The following is an 18,396-nucleotide window of genomic DNA, read 5'->3' as shown; positions in this document are numbered from 1 at the left end:
TGACTTTCTGGATTTTTTTAAAAACCAAACTAATTCTTTGAAACTGTTAAAAATATAATGTTTTAACAAATCTAAGCGTTGGCGAGCAGATGAAGACCCAGGGGCCTGGGAAAAGGCTGTTACTATTGAATATGTTCAGATCTAATTAGGAAACAAGTATGATTTATACTCCACTTATTTTCACAAAGAATTTGTGTCAACTAACAGTACTGAACCCACACAAAATAGGGCACTTCAGAGGAAAATAAAAGGAGATTCAACAGCCTCAAGAGGCAGAGAAAGAGCCACACCCGGGAGCAAAGAAGACATACCACGGAGGCTAGGCTCAGGCTGATTTGCAGCCTGTAGATCCTCTGGAGCTAGAATGCCCCCAATGCCCCTGGGGGTCGTGGGTCAAGCAGAGCTCAAACCCTGCTGCTGCACTGTTGTAACTGGTGACGGGTCTCCTTGGTCACTTCCTCCATGAGACACCCCCCACCCCCTGACTACTCCAGCCTGCTTCTCGAAACTCCCATTCCTCTTTCTGACCCCATTGTTTACTTTTCCCTTCACTTACATAGTATATAGTATGTTTACCTACATCCTATTCTGTCATTTAAATGTTTTTGTCATGTTCTCACTGCACTGTACTTTGCATCATCCACCCTGATGTATAATCACTTGTTGCATTGCATGACTTAACTGGGGACTGGGAACACCCTCACAGTGTCATGGAGCTAGTGTCCTGGGCAAGGTCTTCACTAAGCCGGCTCATCCTGCAGCTGTTGCACTGAAGGCCTGATCCAGGCACTGCTGTTCTTGTGCAAGTAAGACAGCACAAGGCAAAGTAGCCAAAACCTTGGGTATTGGTGTGGAATTGCTCAGGGCCCCTCAGCCACATCAAATGGCATGGGGGCACACCCAGAAGACACTTGCTAGTCCAGTGTTGCCCTATGGAATTTCCATGGAACAGCCATTGTGTCAAATGGGGGAAGGCAGTGTGAGCGGGGAAGGTGGGAGTCAGAATTCCTGAGATAGAATCAATCTTGGAGACTGCCTAGCACTTAATAGGAGTTCATTACATAGTTCTTCAATGAATAAATGAATCTAAAAACGTTTCCTAATTTTAGAAATGATGAGCCTGAAGTTCAGAATAAGTGACTCACCTAAATTGTATTGAAAATCGGTGACAGAGCCAGACTAAGATCAGAGATGGCCTCCAGCATGATCCCCCAGAGTGGCTTTAGCTAGAGCCACAATAACCCATTTACCTTTTCTGGACCCCCAGGCTCTCATGGGGTTCTTCATGTGGCATATTCTGGGAACAAAGATCATGTCAGTGTCACAGAAACCTCTTACACTGGTTATAATGAGACTTTGTGAGGTCAATGGAATCCCGACCCATAGGCCATCTCACAGTTTGTCTGCAAAGATAAGGTTGGTGGGAAACCCACATACTGACAGAGGGTTAGTGTCAGAATACTACTGAGGTTAGGTGCAGGGTCAGGGTGGGGATGAGGGTCAAGGTCACCCCAAAGGTCAAGGTTAGTGTGAAGATAAGAATCAGGGTGAGCAGGGTCAGGGCCATAATCAATGCTTTAGGGCTAATGTCAGGGTCAATTTTAGTAAATGGTCAGAGTGAACGTCAAATTATGACTCACTTTGAACGTTAGGGTCCGATTACTGTGACAGTTGGGTCCAATTCAGGTTCAGGGTGAGAGAGGGTTCCAGGACAAAGTCAAGATCAGAGTCAGAGTGAAGGTAAGGGTCTGTTCTGGGTCAGTATCATGGAGAATGCCAGATTCAGAATCAGGTTAAGGGTACACTGCAAGGTCAGTAACATGGTGAAGGTCAAACAAGGTAAGGGTCACGTTCAGGACCAAGGATAGGGTGAGTGTAGGGTCAGGATCAGGGCCAAGTGTGACATCAGCATGGTGGCCGCAAGAGTCTTCCCTTTTTTCCTCTCCCCTTTTATTTACAACTACTGCGACATTCATAATCAAACAAAAGTGCCTCTGCTCATCACACCAGGACACCCAGATTTCCATGCACCTGTGCATCAGGAAGTAGATGGACAGGACCGTGAAGGGGGTTGCAGATCCAAGGAAGTTGATGAGCCTGCCCCACCCTGACTTGCTATGATTGGGGAAGGGTCATGGGATCAAGCCCCACATCAGGCTCCCTGCTCAGCACAGAGTCTGCTTGTCTCTCTCCCTCTCCTTCTGTTCCTCCCCCTGCTTGTGCTCTCTCCCTCTCTCTCAAATAAGTAAATAAAATACTTTTTAAAAAGAAAAGAAAAAGACATGACAACTGAGACTGCAGAAAAACTGGACTGTGAGACTAAATGATTACAAGCCAAAAACTCAGATAACTTAGAAGAAACAGATCCATTCCTAGAAACAAGCAACCTACAAACTGAATCAGGAAGAAATAAAAAATCTGAACAGACCAATAGAGACTAAAGAAATTGAATCAGGAATCAAAAACCTTCCAACACAGAAACCTCCCACAGGACCAGACAGCTTCACTAGAGATTCTACCAGACAGTCAAAGAAGTATGAACACCAATTCTTGTCAAACTCTTCCAAAACATTGAGGAGGAGGGAATACTTCCAAAATCACCTTGTGAGGGTGGCATTGCCCTGATACCAAAGCCACAGAAGGACTCCACAAGCAAAGAAACCTACAGACCAATATCTCTGATGAATCCAGATGCAAAAACTCTCAACAACATATTACCAAACTGAATTCAAGAACATATAAAAGGGATTATACATCACGAGCAAGTAGGATTTATCCCTGGAATGCAAGGATCATTAAACATACACAAATCAATAAATGTGATCCATCACATTCATAAAATGAAAGGGAAAAAAATCACATGATCATCTGAAGAGATGCAGAAAAACCACTTGACAAAATACATTATTTCGTAAAAACCCTCAGCATATCAGGTATAAAAGGAACATACCTCAATCTATTAGAGGCCATACGTTATGAGCCCATGGCTAACATTAGACTTGCTGGAGAAAATTGAAAGCCCTTCGTCAAGAAGCAGGAACAAGACGTGGATGCCCACACACACCACTCTTATTCAGTTTGGTATTAGAAGTCCTGGCTAAAGCAATTAGGACAAAGAAATAACAGGCATCCAAATCAGGAAGGAAGAAGTGAATCTGTCACTGTTTACAGATAATATGATTCGGTCTATAGAAAATCTAAAAGGCTGTTAGAGGTCAGTCAAGTTGCAGGATACAGAATCAACTTACAGAAATCGTTGATGTTCCTATACACTAAGAATGAAACATCTGAAAAAGAAATAAAGAAAACTACCCCATTCACAATAGCATCAAAAACAATACGATATTAGGAATAAATTTAACCACGGATGCGAAAGTCCTGTACAGTGAACTATAAGACTTTGTTAAAAGAAATCAAAGACATGGAAAGACAAACAAATGGAAAGACATACTCTGTTCATGGATCAGAAAAATTTATATTGTTAAAATGTCCTTCTTGAGGAAAAAAGAACAAAACCAGAGATATCACACTTCCTGACTTCAAATTACACTACAAAGCTTCAGGAATAAAAACAGTACGTTACTGCATAGACAGACAAAAATAGACACATAGACCAATGGAACAGAATAGAAGGCACAGAAGTGAACCCCTGCTTATACAGTCAAAAAATTATTCAACAAAGAAGCCAAGAACACACAATGGGGAAAGGACAGCCTGTCAACAAGGGAGGTGGGGAAAACTGGATGAGTACATGCAATGAAATTAGACCCACCAGTCACAAAAATTCACTCAAATAGATTAAAGACCGAAACAGAAGGACCTGGTACTATAAAACTCCTAGAAGTAAATATAGGGAAGAAGCTCCTTCACGTTGCTTTTGGCAATGATTCCTTGAATAGGACACCACCAGCACCAAAGACAAAAGTGAAAATGAACAAATAGGGCTCCAGGAAACTTAAAACCTTCTGCACAGCAAAAGGAACCATTAACAAGACAAAAAAGCACTCTACAGAATGGAAGAAAATTTTTGCAAGACATACATGGGATAAGGAGTTTTTTTTTTTTTTTAAAGATTTTATATATTTATTTGACAGAGACAGACACAGCAAGAGAGGGAACACGAGAAGGGGGAGTGGGAGAGGGAGAAACAGGCTTCCCACGGAGCAGGGAGCCTGATGCAGGGCTCGATCCCGGGACCGTGGAATCGTGACCTGAGCCAAAGGCAGACGCTTAACGACTGAGCCACCCAGGCACCCTGGATAAGGAGTTATTACTGAAAATATATAAAGAACTCATACAACTCAAAATCAAAAACAATCTGACTGAAAAATGGTTGGAACGAGACCTTTCTCCAAAGAACACATCCCAATGGCCAACAGACACATGAAAAGATGCTCCACATCACTCATCATCAGGGAAATGCAAATCAAAACCACAATGAGATATCACTCACACCTGTCAGAAGGCCTATTATCAAGAAGACAAGAGATACAAATTGCTGGCTAGGGTCTGGAGAAAAGGGAACTCTTTCATGCTGGTATGCATGTACATTGACTCAACCACAATGGAAAACAATATGAAGCCTTCTCAAAAATTAAAAATAGACCCAACAATGATGCAGTGTGATTCCACTTCTAGGTATACACACAAAGGAAATAAAAACAGGGTTTTTGAGAGAGATATGCACTCCTATGTTTACCGCAGCGTTGTTCACAATAGCCTGTAAGTGAATGGATAAAGAAGATGTGGTATATAAATACAATGGAATATTAGACAGCCATGAGAAAAGAGGACATCCTGCCATTTACAACAACATGGTGGACCTTGTGGAAATGATGCTAAGTAAAATAAGTCAGACAGAGAAAGACAAATACTGTAGGGTATCACTTATAAGTGTAATCTAAAAAACCCTAACTCACAAAAACAGAGCAAAATGGTGGTTATCAGGGGTTGGGGAGTGGAGAGGACAGGGCAGATGTTGCCTAACGGTACAAATTTATCATGAACAGTGAGCACAGACAACAATATTGTATTATAATCAACAAACTTGCTAGGAGCCTAGAACTTAATTATTCTAATGACTAAAAAGACAGGATAATTATGTAATATGATAGAGGTGCTAATTGTTGCAATCATTCCATGATATATAATGTATTAAGATACATAAATGTATCAACATGTACACCTTAAATTTATACAATGTTATATGTCAAATATATTTCAATTAAAATAATGGATCAGGGTCAAGATCTGGGTAAGTCTATAGGGTGAATATCAAAGCAAGTTTGTGCATCAGGGTCACAGTCGAGGATAGGATAAGGGCCTGTGTCAGTTAAGGATTTGAATAAGGTTCAGGGTCAAGGTCAGGGTTAAGTGAAGTTTCATGATCAGTATGTGGGTGGATCAGGATCATGAGGGTCAGGAACATAATCAAGTCCAGCTGAGGTTCAGTCAGATCACTGTTACTGGAAGGGTCAAGATCAGTGTTAGGGTGAGAATCAAGAAGAGGGTGAGGGTTAAATTCACATGAAGTCCAGGATAAGGGTCGGTGACAGAGTGAAGGTCACAAGCGTCAGGTTAAGGTTGAGTTTTGTCAGCAAGGTGTGAGGGTGTCTCAGGGCCTGAATGACAATCAGTCACATCAATCCAGGGTTGTTGAGTGTTAGAATCAGGGTCAAGACCAGGGTTAAGAGTAGGTTCAGATCTGTGTGAGGAACAGAGTCTGGGTGACGGTTGCATTTTGGGGTCAAAATCAGAATCTGGTTTATCAATAAAGGAAGATCAGGGCTAGGGTCAAATTTAGATGACTGTCAGTTTTATGGTCAAGGTCATGACGAGAGTCTGGGTGAGGATTATGGTCAGAGTCAAAGCAAGCCTCAGGGTTAGAGTTAGGATAAGGTCACAGTCAGGGTCGTGGTAAGGGTCAGATAGCATTAGGATATTTTCAGTGTGAAGTTCTTACTGAAAATCAGGGTTATGTGAGGGATGTAGTCAACATCAGTGTCAGAGTCAGACATGATCAGGGGAGGGTCCGGGTGAGACCCTCAGGTAAGAGTGAGGTTGAGTGAAGGTCAAGTTGTGGGTAGGATTAGGGAGAGCATTACTGTTAGAATGAGGGTAAAGCTTAGGGTAGAATCAGAGTCAGGGTCATAAGTCAAGTTCAGAGTTGGAATTAGGGTGTGTGAAGTTGAGGTTCAGGGTGAAGTGGAACAGGGTCATGGTCAAGGTGAGGGTCAAGTGTCACAGTGAAGTTGGTCAGCAAGCCCTTCCCCACCACCCAGCACCACATGCAGCTTTTGCAGATGCCACCTCCTAAAATGCTCTCCTGCACTGAGCTCACCTGCTTGGAGTCCTCAGTGCTGCCTAACCCTCCCTGCCGACCTCCATGGGGATACAAGTGTCACGAAGGTAGGGATCTTGGAACAGAATGTTTTGTCCATTGTTGGATTCCAAGCACTCAGAAGAATCTGTGGCCTACAGTATGTGTTCAATTGAAAGCTTATTTATTAAGCATTGAGTATCCATTAAGGTATTTCTAGAGGGAAAAAGTACATCTAGAAATAAAAGAAACTGTTCACAGTAGTTCTCTGTGGAAAAATTACAAGAAACGTTCATGGTTGACTTGACACATGTCCAAACTATTTAAAATTTTTAAAAATTAATGTTGATTATAATGACCAAAAATGGATTCTTCCACTTTGAGAAAAAACAAAGAACTCCAGGTAAAGTTCCTGGTAAAGTGACAAGAGACTCATTGCACTGTAGCTATTACCCAAACCTCAAACAACTGGCAACGTTTTGGGGAGCCTTGGCGCATCCTCAAAGAAACCCTACTCTAGTTCTCTTCTCTAAGGAGGAAAGACAAACCAAGAGACAAGACAACAGAGAAGGTCTATTTATTCAACAGCAGCTTTGAAAAGGAATCCTTGAGACAGTGAGGTGATGTATTTCCCCATTTCTACTTCACTTCTTTCCACATGGTTCTGTCTTCGCAGGCTAGAGCCTGATGCAGAAAAGGTGACTGTCTTAGATGTATGTATACATGACCTTGGAGGGCACAGTCTGGAGGTGCAGATGGACGGGACATTTGTAAAAGTGGGACACCAGAGTCTCACTGTAGCCCACCAGGAAGTAGAACTTCTGTGCCCTCAGGACCAGGGCACAGATCTCCAACTGGTTAGCCCAGCGCTTTAAGATCAGCTGGACAGTCAGACACCCTGGGAAGGTGCCCAGCATGAACTTTAGGAGGGAAACATCCTCCACTGTTCGCTCTGCAGCATGGTCCTCCCCATCCAGGTTACCTGAAAGGAGAAGGGTACCTTGAAGACTCAGCAGAAACTCCAGAGGTAACATCCAAGAGCACTGGGCACTCAATTCCACCCCCACTCTAGTTTCTTCACTCTTCTTCTACAAGTGGAATAAAAATGATAACACTTTAAAGTTCAAAGTACATTATTTCATTACATTCACAAAGAAATCCTGTGAAGTATGAATTATCGGTTATTGCAAAAGGGGAGACTGAGGCCCTAGCAGGGCACAAAACTTAGATGGTCCTTTCCTGTCTAGCCTTTTCCCACTCTTTCTGGATGTTTATAGAGGCACTGGCCATCCCTTAGCCCAGAGAGATGAGGCCACCAACTACTTCTAAGACTGGGGACATGAGCTCTCTCACCAGCCAGGGCCATGGCCTCAACCAGTGGATTCTCAGTGTAGATCCTGAGACTCCTACACCTCGTACAGTATGCCTGAACAGTCCACATCCATAGTATAAGGGAAGTAGAGTCCTGATGATGATGTTTGGCTGATTTGTGGTCCTTACTTCCAACCACTGAGCCCTAGAACTTTTGCCTCCACATAATGCTGTTATTGTCATTAATTAACGTGCTTGATTGAGGTGAATCCCTTAGAAGTCTCCATCCCTTAGGAGTCTTTGTATTTGTCTGTTGCAGAATCAACAATTCTCTAGGCACATGGACATGGGATGTGCAGGAGTTGGCTCATACTAGCTCCTGACTGTTAAATTTGGGGGACTTTTGTGAGAGAGAATTAAACTATTGGTAGCTTGGACCAGCCATTGTAGGAATATTTATGCCACAGAACTTGGCTAGCCCTTCAATCGGGGGCTGTATTTCCCCCAACCAAACTGGTTGCCAAATACTTACTAGCAAGCCTCTGATCACCCACACAACAACTCTGTGCACCCTCTCCCTTTGATGTAGAGAATCTGAAGCAAAGAAAGATTAAACACCTTGTCTCAGACAGTACAGTCAGTGAGCACGAGAGCTGATATTTGAACCTAAGTGGGCTGGTTGCAGGGGCTGCACGCCACCCTCAGCGCACCACGTCCCTGCAGGGAAGGTGAGGCCCCAGAGGTCAGAGGCTCCTGCTTGTGAACAGCATTTGCCCTCGGGCTGGGGAGAAGGTAGGTTGTTTCAGAGGCACAGGGATTAGAAGGGTTGATCTGATGCTAGAGGGAGGGATTGCATAACTCCCATCCTATGGAGACAAAGTTCATTAATTTTATTAAGACCTTAGGGTCCCACAGTCCACAGACAATTAGTCCTTGATTGTGGTACAGAGGCAGGGGACTATCTAGAGGAACCATGCCAGCATTTGCTATCCCTGTGGTAGGTAAAGAGGTCCCCCACTGCTTCTTTCTGTCAGGAATAACAAGGTGGTCTCCTCCCTACCACTCCAGAGACTCCCCCAGGCTTCTAGATATTCCCCCAAGCCTCTGATCCAACCATGTAGGATCCCATTTTTTAAAGTACTCAACTTCCTTCTGTTCCATCGACTTCTGTCTGAGTTAGACCTGACTGCAACAGCACAGAATTACAAAACCTTAAGGCTGGAACAGTCTAGGGCTCATACAACATAGCTGAGTCATTAACATGCCTATCCTCCATTGCAGTAGGGGCTCATGGGGTCAACTAATCAATGGCACCCTGGCCCTGGTCCAAATCACAGTGGCTCTGTGAGGTCCATGGACCTACCTGGTAGTCATTTTTATAGTTCCTGAATGTGTAATTGGAATGCATACACCTGGTGTTTGGCAGAATCCCCACATTGGTTCTTGGGCCAGTGGAGTAAGTGATATGGTAGGAGGATGCCGAGGGGGAGTCCCGAATCTGTACTCCCTTCTCCACAAAGACACTAAGTCCAGAGCAATATCACAATCCAAAGGAAATGGTGCAGATTGATGCAGGAGGTGGTTGTTCCTATCCTGTCCACTTCATTGACCACTCTGGTCACTACAAACACCCGACCAGATCCTGGAAGAAGACAATGAGCCACCAGAAACACAACCAGGTAGTTGTCCTAACTACAGCTTTCATGCCTGATTAACATGGTTTGGGGCTCGGTTACATGGCTCTTGGGTACTGGTGAATGTGTTTTCAAATACTATCAGGATGGAGGACGAGAAGCAGTTCGCATCTACACGGTGTGTGTAAAACTGTACGTTTATGTTACTGTATCATAACTCTGGCATCATAACGTGGTCCAAAGGGACGTGGACAGCGTGTGCTGGTACTACAGGCAGAAAAGTGTGGTCTGTCCTATTTGCTGATTTCTGCAGAGGGAATATTTCTACCATACCCAATTTTAAGCTGCCAGCATGACTTTACTGAAAATGCAGATTTGGAGAGCTGTACATGGTAACACACCCCCACGCAGTATATCATAGTATTTTTTTTTTAATCATAGAGACACAATAGATGTCAATAAGCACAGTTTAGCATAAAATATAGCTCTTCCCATAAGCAGCCTGAGGTGATCTCTGGAAATATTTCACTATTCACTTTACCCAGATAACCCTACAAAATCATGCGAATCAAGAGGTTCGAATCTTTGTGTTCACTTTAGGAAAACACCTGAAACTGCCCAGGCCATCAAAAATATGCATATCTGGAAAGCCACCAAGTGTCTGAAGGATGTCACATTGCAAAAGCAGCGTGCACCACTCCCTGGCTACAATGGTGGAGTTGGGAGGTGTGCCCTGGCCAAACAGTGGGGCTGGACATGGGGCTGGTGGCCCAAAAAGAGTGCTGATTTTTCCTGCACATGCTTAAAAATGAAGAGAGTTATGCTGAGCTTAAGGGTTTAGATGTAGATTCTCTGGCCATTGAGCACATCCAGGTGAACAAAACCCCCAAGATGCGACACAGAACTTACCGGGTTCCTGGTCGGATTCACCCACACGTGAGCTATCCCTGCCACACTGAGATCATCCTTACTGAAAAAGAGCAGATTGTTCCTAAACCAGAAGGGGAGGTTGCACAGAAGAAAAAGATATCCCAGAAGAAACTGAAGAAACAAAAGTTTATGGCCTGGGAGTAAATTCTGCATAAAATAAAGGAAAATAAAAGTTAAAAAAATCACAGAATATAGTAAAATAGCGAGGAAATGATCAGTTTTAAATATTATCTCTGCTTTTAATATAACTTATAAATTTATAATGACTTATTTTTAATAGCTGTATTTAACAACTGGTTTGCAAAATGCCTGAAAATCTAACAGCTCTCATATTTTTTTTCAAAGATTTTAAATAAAATAAATAAATAATAAAATAAATAAAATAAAATAAAATAAAAATAAATATTTATTTGAGAGAGAGAGAGAGAGCATGGGGAGGTGGGGAGGTGGGGACGGAGTGGCAGAGGGAGAGGGAGAAGCACACTCACCACTGAGCAGGGAGCCCAACGAGGGGACCCATCCCAGGACCCTGGGATCATGACCTGAGCTGAAGGCAGATGCTTAACCCATTGAGCCACCCAGGTGCTCCTTTCATGAAACAATAGGAGGCAGCTCCAGCACCCCCTGGACATGGGCCTTCTGGACATTCCACAAAACCTCACTTGGTTCCATCATATTGACGACATATAATTATTCAAGCAGGGTGAGCCAGAACTGGTGAATATGTTGCTGGTATTGGTACAACAAATGTACTCCCAAGAGTGGGAGAGAAACCCTATGAAGATTCAAGGCCTGGGGCGGAGCAAGATGGCGGAGGAGTAGGAGACCTGGATTTCGTCTCCTCTCAGGAATTCAGCTGGATAGGGATCAAACCATTCTGAACACCTACAAACCCAACAGGAGATCGAAGAAAAGAAGAGCAACAACTCTCTCATCAGAAAATCGACCACTTTCTGGAAGGTAGGACGTGCGGAGAAGTGAATCCGAGGCGATATTCGGGAGGCTAGACGGCGGGGGAGGGGCCTCCGTCGGCCGCTTCTGGCGAGTGATAGAGCCGCGGAGCACAAAGTCGGAACTTTTAAAAGTCTGCTCCGCTGAGGGACGTCACTCTGGTGGCTAAGCGGGGGGTGGAACCCTCCAGGACAGTGTGGTCTCAGGACCCTCGGAGTCACAGAAAGACCGGGGGTGCCTGAGTGCGGCAGAGCTCCCAGGTAACGGAACAGGGAAGCCGGCTGCAGAGGCGGAGCCCAGGCGCGGGGTCTCAGCTCGGGGTTGCCATTGACCGTGATCCGCGGCACAGTCGGGCCCCTGCTCCTCCAGCAGGGACCTGACAAGCGGCAGATCCGGGGAGACTCCCCTTCCTCCCCCGGGAGGAGCCGCGCGGGAGTGCACCGCAGGGATCTGCTGGGTTTGGAGACTCCACCCGGGGTCGGGTGCCAGAGAGAGAAACGCGCGGTCACAGGCCAGGTGAGCACTGAGTGCGGCCAGAGACCGGGGAGATGGGAGTGACTGGCGGCTTTTCTCTGGGGGCTCACTGAGGAGCGGGGCCCCGAGTTCTCGGCTCCTCCGGGGCGGAGATTGGGAGGCCGCCATTTTCACTCTCTGCCTCCAAAGCTGTACGGAAAGCTCGCAGGGAACAAAAGCCCCGGAGAGCAAATGCAAGCAGATTACTTAGCCGGGAGGGGGCAAGGGCGGGGCAATTTGGCCTCCGGCAGAGACATTTGGAAACCACGGCAACAGGCCCCGCCCCCGGAAGATCAGCGAGAACAGCCAGCCAAGACCAAGTTCACCCATCAATGAGAACGGCAGAACTCCAGCGCTAGGGGACTACTGCACATAGAATTCACGGCTTTTTTACCATGATTCTTTAGTCTTTCAAAGTTAATTTTTTTTAACTGTTTTTTTTTCTTTTGTTTTTTTTGAATTTTTCTTTTTCCCTTTTTCAACCAACATCTTATCAATCCCTTTTTTAAAAAAACATTTTTATTTTTCATTTTTAGAGTCATATTCTATCCCTTCATAGTAGTTACCCCTTTTTTTGGCATATATATATAAGTTGTTCTCTCTTTAAAATTTTGAGATAGTTTCTTCTAACAGATTAAAATATACCCTAAATCTCTAGTATATGGTGTTTTCTATTCCCCTGCCTGATCACATTCTTTCCCTTTCTTTTTCTTTTTTTAAATCCTCTCTTCTTTTTTCAAACAACTTCTTATCAATTCCTTTTATAAAATTTTTTTATAATTTCCATCTTTACAGTCATATTCCTTCCCTTCATCATATCAACCCTTATTTTTGTACATATATAAGTTTTTCTTTCTTTAAAATTTTGGGAGGCACTTTCTTCTAAAAGACCAAAATACACCCCAAATCTAGTGTGTGGCACTGATCTATATACCAGCCTGATCATATTTGATCACATTCTGTTTTTGTTGTTGTTGTTGTTGTTGTTGTTTTGTTTTGTTTGTTTTTGTTTGTTTTTATCTTTATCTTTATCTTTTTCTTTTTTTTCTTTTTCTTTTTTCTCTCTTTCCATTTTTTTTTTCCACTGCTTCAGGTCTTTTCTGATTTGTTTAGAGTATATTTTCTGGGGACATTGTTACTCTGCTAGCATTTTGTTCTCTCATTAATCTATTCTCCTCTGCACAAAATGACAAGACGGAGAAAATCACCTCAACAAAAAGAACAAGAGGTAGTACCGACTGCCAGGGACATACTCAATACGGACATTAGTACAATGTCACATCTAGAGTTCAGAATCATCACTTTAAAGATACTAGCTGGGCTTGAAAAAAATATGGAAGTTATTAGAGAAACCCTTTCTGGAGAAGTAAAAGAGCTAAAATCCAACCAAGTAGAAATCAAAAAGGCTATTAATGAGGTGCAATCAAAAATGGGGGCGCTAAGTGCTAGAATAAATGAGGCAGAAGAGAGAATCAGTAATATAGAAGATGAAATGATGGAAAATAAAGAAGCTGAGAAAAAGAGAGATAAACAACTACTGGATCACGAGGGCAGAATTCGAGAGATAAGCGGTACCATAAGACGAAACAACATTAGAATAATTGGGATCCCAGAAGAAGAAGAAAGAGAGAGAGGGCCAGAAGGTATAATGGAGCAAATTATAGCAGAGAACTTCCCTAATTTGGGGAAAGAAACAGGCATGAAAATCCAGGAAGCACAGAGAACCCCTCTCAAAATCAATAAAAATAGGTCAACTCCCCGACATCTAATAGTAAAACTTACGAGTCTCATAGACAAAGAGAAAATCCTGAAAGCAGCTCGGGAGAAGAGATATGTAACCTACAAGGGTAGAAACATTAGATTGGCAACAGACCTATCCACAGAGACCTCGCAGGCCAGAAAGGACTGGCAGAATATATTCAGAGCACTAAATGAGAAAAATATGCAGCCAAGAATACTCTATCCAGCTAGGCTGTCATTGAAAATTGAAGGAGAGATAAAAAGCTTCCAGGACAAACAAAAACTAAAGGAATTTGCAAACACAAAACCAGCCCTACAGGAAATCTTGAAAGGGGTCCTCTAAGCAAAGAGAGAGCCTAAAAGCAACCTAGACCAGAAAGGAACACAGACAATATACGGTAACAGTCACCTTACAGGCAATACAATGGCACTAAGTTCCTATCTTTCAATAGTTACCCTGAATGTAAATGGGCTCAATGCCCCAATCAAAAGACACAGGCTATCAGACTGGATTAAAAAACAAGACCCATCGATATGCTGTCTGCAAGAGACTCATTTTAGAACCAAAGACATCCCCAGATTGAAAGTGAGGGGGTGGAAAACCATTTACCATGCTAATGGACACCAAAAGAAACCTGGGGTGGCAATCCTTATATCAGACAAATTAGATTTTAAACGAAAGACTGTAATAAGAGATGAGGAAGGACACTATATCATACTTAAAGGATCTATCCAACAAGAAGATCTAACAATTGTAAATATCTATGTCCCTAACATGGGAGCAGCCAGTTATATAAGGCAATTAATAACAAAAGCAAAGAAAGACATCAACAACAATACAATAATAGTGGGGGACTTTAACACCCCCCTCACTGAAATGGACAGATCGTCTAAGCAAAAGATCAACAAGGAAATAAAGACTTTAAATGACACACTGGACCAAATGGACTTCACAGACATATTCAGAACATTCCACCCCAAAGCAACGGAATACACATTCTTCTCTAGTGCCCATGGAACATTCTCCAGAATAGATCACATCCTAGGTCATAAATCAGGTCTCAACCGGTACCAAAAGATTGGGATCATTCCCTGCCTATTTTCAGATCGCAATGCTTTGAAACTAGAACTCAATCACAAGAGGAAAGTCGGAAAGAACTCAAATACATGGAGGCTAAAGAGCATCCTACTGAAGAATGAATGGGTCAACCAGGAAATTAAAGAAGAATTAAAAAAATACATGGAAACCAATGAAAATGAAAACACAACTATTCAAAATCTTTGGGATGCAGCAAAGGCAGTCCTAAGAGGAAAGTATATAGCAATACAAGCCTTTCTCAAGAAACAACAAATGTCTCAAGTACACAACCTAACCCTACACCTAAAGGAGCTGGAGAAAGAACAGCAAATAAAGCCTAAACCCAGCAGGAGCAGAGAAATCATAAAGATCAGAGCAGAAATCAATGAAATAGAAACCAAAAGAACAGTATAACAGATCAATGAAACTAGGAGCTGGTTCTTTGAAAGAATTAACAAGATTGATAAACCCCTGGCCAGACTTATCAAAAAGAGAAGAGAAATGACCCAAATCAACAAAATCATGAATGAAAGAGGAGAGATCACAACCAACACCAAAGAAATACAAACAATTATAAGAACATATTATGAGCAACTCTATGCCGGCAAATTAGATAACCTGGAAGAGATGGATGCATTCCTAGAGATGTATCAACTACCAAAACTGAACCAGGATGAAATAGAAAACCTGAACAGACCTATAACCACTAGGGAAATTGAAGCAGTCATCAAAAATCTCCCAAAAAACAAAAGCCCAGGGCCAGATGGCTTCCCAGGGGAATTCTACCAAACATTTCAAGCAGAATTAATACCTATTCTTCTGAAACTGTTCCAAAAAATAGAAACGGAAGGAAAACTTCCAAACTCATTTTATGAGGCCAGCATTACCTTGATCCCAAAACCAGACAAAGACCCCATCAAAAAGGAGAATTACAGACCAATATCCCTGATGAACATGGATGCAAAAATTCTCACCAAAATACTAGCCAATAGGATTCAACAGTACATTAAAAGGATTATTCACCATGACCAAGTGGGATTTACCCCTGGGCTGCAAGGTTGGTTCAACATCCGCAAATTAATCAATGTGATACAATACATTAACAAAAGAAAGAACAAGAATCATATGATCCTCTCAATAGATGCAGAAAAAGCTTTTGACAAAGTACAGCATCCTTTCTTGATCAAAACTCTTCAGAGTATAGGCATAGAGGGTACATACCTCAATATCATAAAAGCCATCTAGGAAAAACCTACAGCGAATATCATTCTCAATGGGGAAAAACTGAGAGCTTTTCCCCTAAGGTCAGGAACGCGGCAGGGATGTCCACTATCACCACTGCTATTCAACATAGTATTGGAAGTCCTAGCCACAGCAATCAGACAACAAAAAGAAATCAAAGGCATCCAAATTGGCAAAGAAGAAGTCAAACTCTCACTCTTTGCAGATGATATGATACTTTATGTGGAAAACCCCAAAGACTCCACCCCAAAACTGCTAGAACTCATATAGGAATTCAGTAAAGTGGCAGGATATAAAATCAATGCACAGAAGTCAGTGGCATTCCTATACACCAACAACAAGACAGAAGAAAGAGAAATTAAGGAGTCGATCCCATTTACAATTGCACCCAAAACCATAAGATACCATACCTAGGAATAAATCTAACCAAAGAGACAAAGGATCTGTACTCAGAAAACTATAAAATACTCATGAAAGAAATTGAGGAAGACAAAAAGGAATGGAAAAACGTTCCATGCTCATGGATTGGAAGAACAAATATTGTGAAGATGTCAATGCTACCTAGAGCAATCTACACATTCAATGCAACCCCCTTCAAAATACCATCCACTTTTTTCAAAGAAATGGAACAAATAATCCTAAAATTTGTATGGACACAGAAAAGACCCCGAATAGCCAGAGGAATATTGAAAAAGAAAAGCAAAGCCGGTGGCATCACAATTCCGGACTTCAAGCTCTATTACAAAGCTGTCATCATCAAGACAGCATGGTACTGGCACAAAAACAGACACATAGATCAATGGAACAGAATAGAGAGCCCAGAAATGGACCCTCAACTCTATGGTCAACTCATCTTTGACAAAGCAGGAAAGAATGTCCAATGGAACAAAGACAGTCTCTTCAACAAATGGTGTTGCGAAAATTGGATAGCCACATGCAGAAGAATGAAACTGGACCATTTCCTTACACCACACACAAAAATAGACTCCAAATGGTTGAAAGACCTCAATGTGAGACAGGAGTCCATCAAAATCCTAAAGGAGAACACAGGCAGCAACCTCTTTGACCTCAGCCGAAGCAACTTCTTCCTAGAAACATCGCCAAAGGCAAGGGAAGCAAGGGCAAAACTGAACTATTGGGACTTCATCAAGATAAAAAGCTTTTGCAAAGCAAAGGAAACAGTCAACAAAACCAAAAGACAACCGACAAAATGGGAGAAGATATTTGCAAATGACATATCAGATAAAGGGCTAGTATCCAAAATATATAAAGAACTCATCAAACTCAACACCCAAAGAACAAATAATCCAATCAAGAAATGGGCAGAAGACATGAACAGACATTTTTCCAAAGAAGACATCCAAATGGCCAACAGACACATGAAAAAGTGCTCAATATCGCTCAGCATCAGGGAAATCCAAATCAAAACCTCAATGAGATACCACCTCACACCAGTCAGAACGGCTAAAATTAACAAGTCAGGAAACAACAGTTGTTGGCAGGGATGCGGAGAAAGGGGAACCCTCCTCCACTGTTGGTGGGAATGCAAGCTGGTGCAGCCACTCTGGAAAACTGTATGGAGGTTCCTCAAAAAGTTGAAAATAGAGCTACCATATGATCCAGCAATTGCACTACTGGGTATTTACCCCAAAGATACAAAAGTAGGGATCCGAAGGGCTACGTGCACCCCGATGTTTATAGCAGCAATGTCCACAATAGCCAAACTGTGGAAAGAGCCAAGATGTCCATCGACAGATGAATGGATAAAGAAGAAGTGGTATATATATACAATGGAATATTATGCAGCCATCAAAAGGAATGAGATCTTGCCATTTGCAACGACGTGGATGGAACTGGAGAGTATCATGTTGAGTGAAATAAGTCAAACAGAGAAAGACATGTATCATATGATCTCACTGATATGAGGAATTCTTAATCGCAGGAAACAAACTGAGTGTTGTTGGAGTGGGGGGTGGGGTGGGAGGGATGGGGTGACTGGGTGATGGACACTGGGGAGGGTGTGTGCTCTGGTAAGCGCTGTGAATTGTGCAAGACTGTTGAATCTCACAGATCTGTACCTCTGAAACAAATAATGCAATATATGTTAAGAAAAAAAAAAAGAAGAAGAAGAAGGTAGCGGGAGGGGAAGAATGAAGCGGGGGAAATCGGAGGGGTAGACGAACCATGAGAGACGATAGACTCTGAAAAGCAAACTGAGGGTTCTAGAGGGGAGGGCGGTGGGAGGCTGGGTTAGCCTGGTGGTGGGTATTAGAGGAGGGCACATTCTGCATGGAGCACTGGGTATTGTGCACAAACAATGAATCATGGAACACTTCATCTAAAACTAATGATGTAATGTATGGGGATTAACATAAGAATAAAATAAAAAAATGAATTAACTTTTTCTTACTATAAAAAAAAATGCTGGTGGGAGCGAATATTTATGCAGTCACTTTAGAGGACAGAGAAATAGTATGTATCAAGTCTTTTTTTTTTTTTAAGGTTTTATTTATTTGACAGAGAGAAACACAGCTAGAGAGGGAACACAAGCAGGGGGAGTGGGAGAGGGAGAAGCAGGCTCCCCGCAGAGCAGGGGGCCTGATGCGGGGCTCCATCCGAGGACCCTGGGACCAGGACCTGAGCCGAAGGCAGATGCTTAACAACTGAGCCACCCAGGC

At 42.7% G+C, this 18,396-nt stretch overlaps 1 pseudogene across 1 annotated transcript in view; it reads right to left on the bottom strand.

Annotated features, from left to right (window-relative positions):
* Window positions 1-6,865: 6,865 nt before the first annotated feature.
* The window catches only part of LOC135362160 (alpha-mannosidase 2-like), a 120,060-nt pseudogene continuing 108,529 nt past the window's right edge, over window positions 6,866-18,396 (bottom strand). Inside the window, exons 17-18 of the transcript XR_010406651.1 lie at window positions 10,174-10,341; window positions 6,866-7,301 (exon numbers count right to left, since the gene is read on the bottom strand). The product of XR_010406651.1 is annotated as an alpha-mannosidase 2-like (transcript). The remainder of the gene's footprint in view (window positions 7,302-10,173; window positions 10,342-18,396) is intronic.

Source organism: Mirounga angustirostris, unplaced genomic scaffold, assembly GCF_029215605.1.
Source record: "Mirounga angustirostris isolate CCGP_5_RB_7025 unplaced genomic scaffold, mMirAng1.0.hap1 SCAF_12, whole genome shotgun sequence".
In the NCBI taxonomy this organism is placed as follows: domain Eukaryota; kingdom Metazoa; phylum Chordata; class Mammalia; order Carnivora; family Phocidae; genus Mirounga; species Mirounga angustirostris.
The sequence above is the reverse complement of the archived record's forward strand: the minus strand, read 5'-3'. Positions and strand labels throughout refer to the sequence as shown.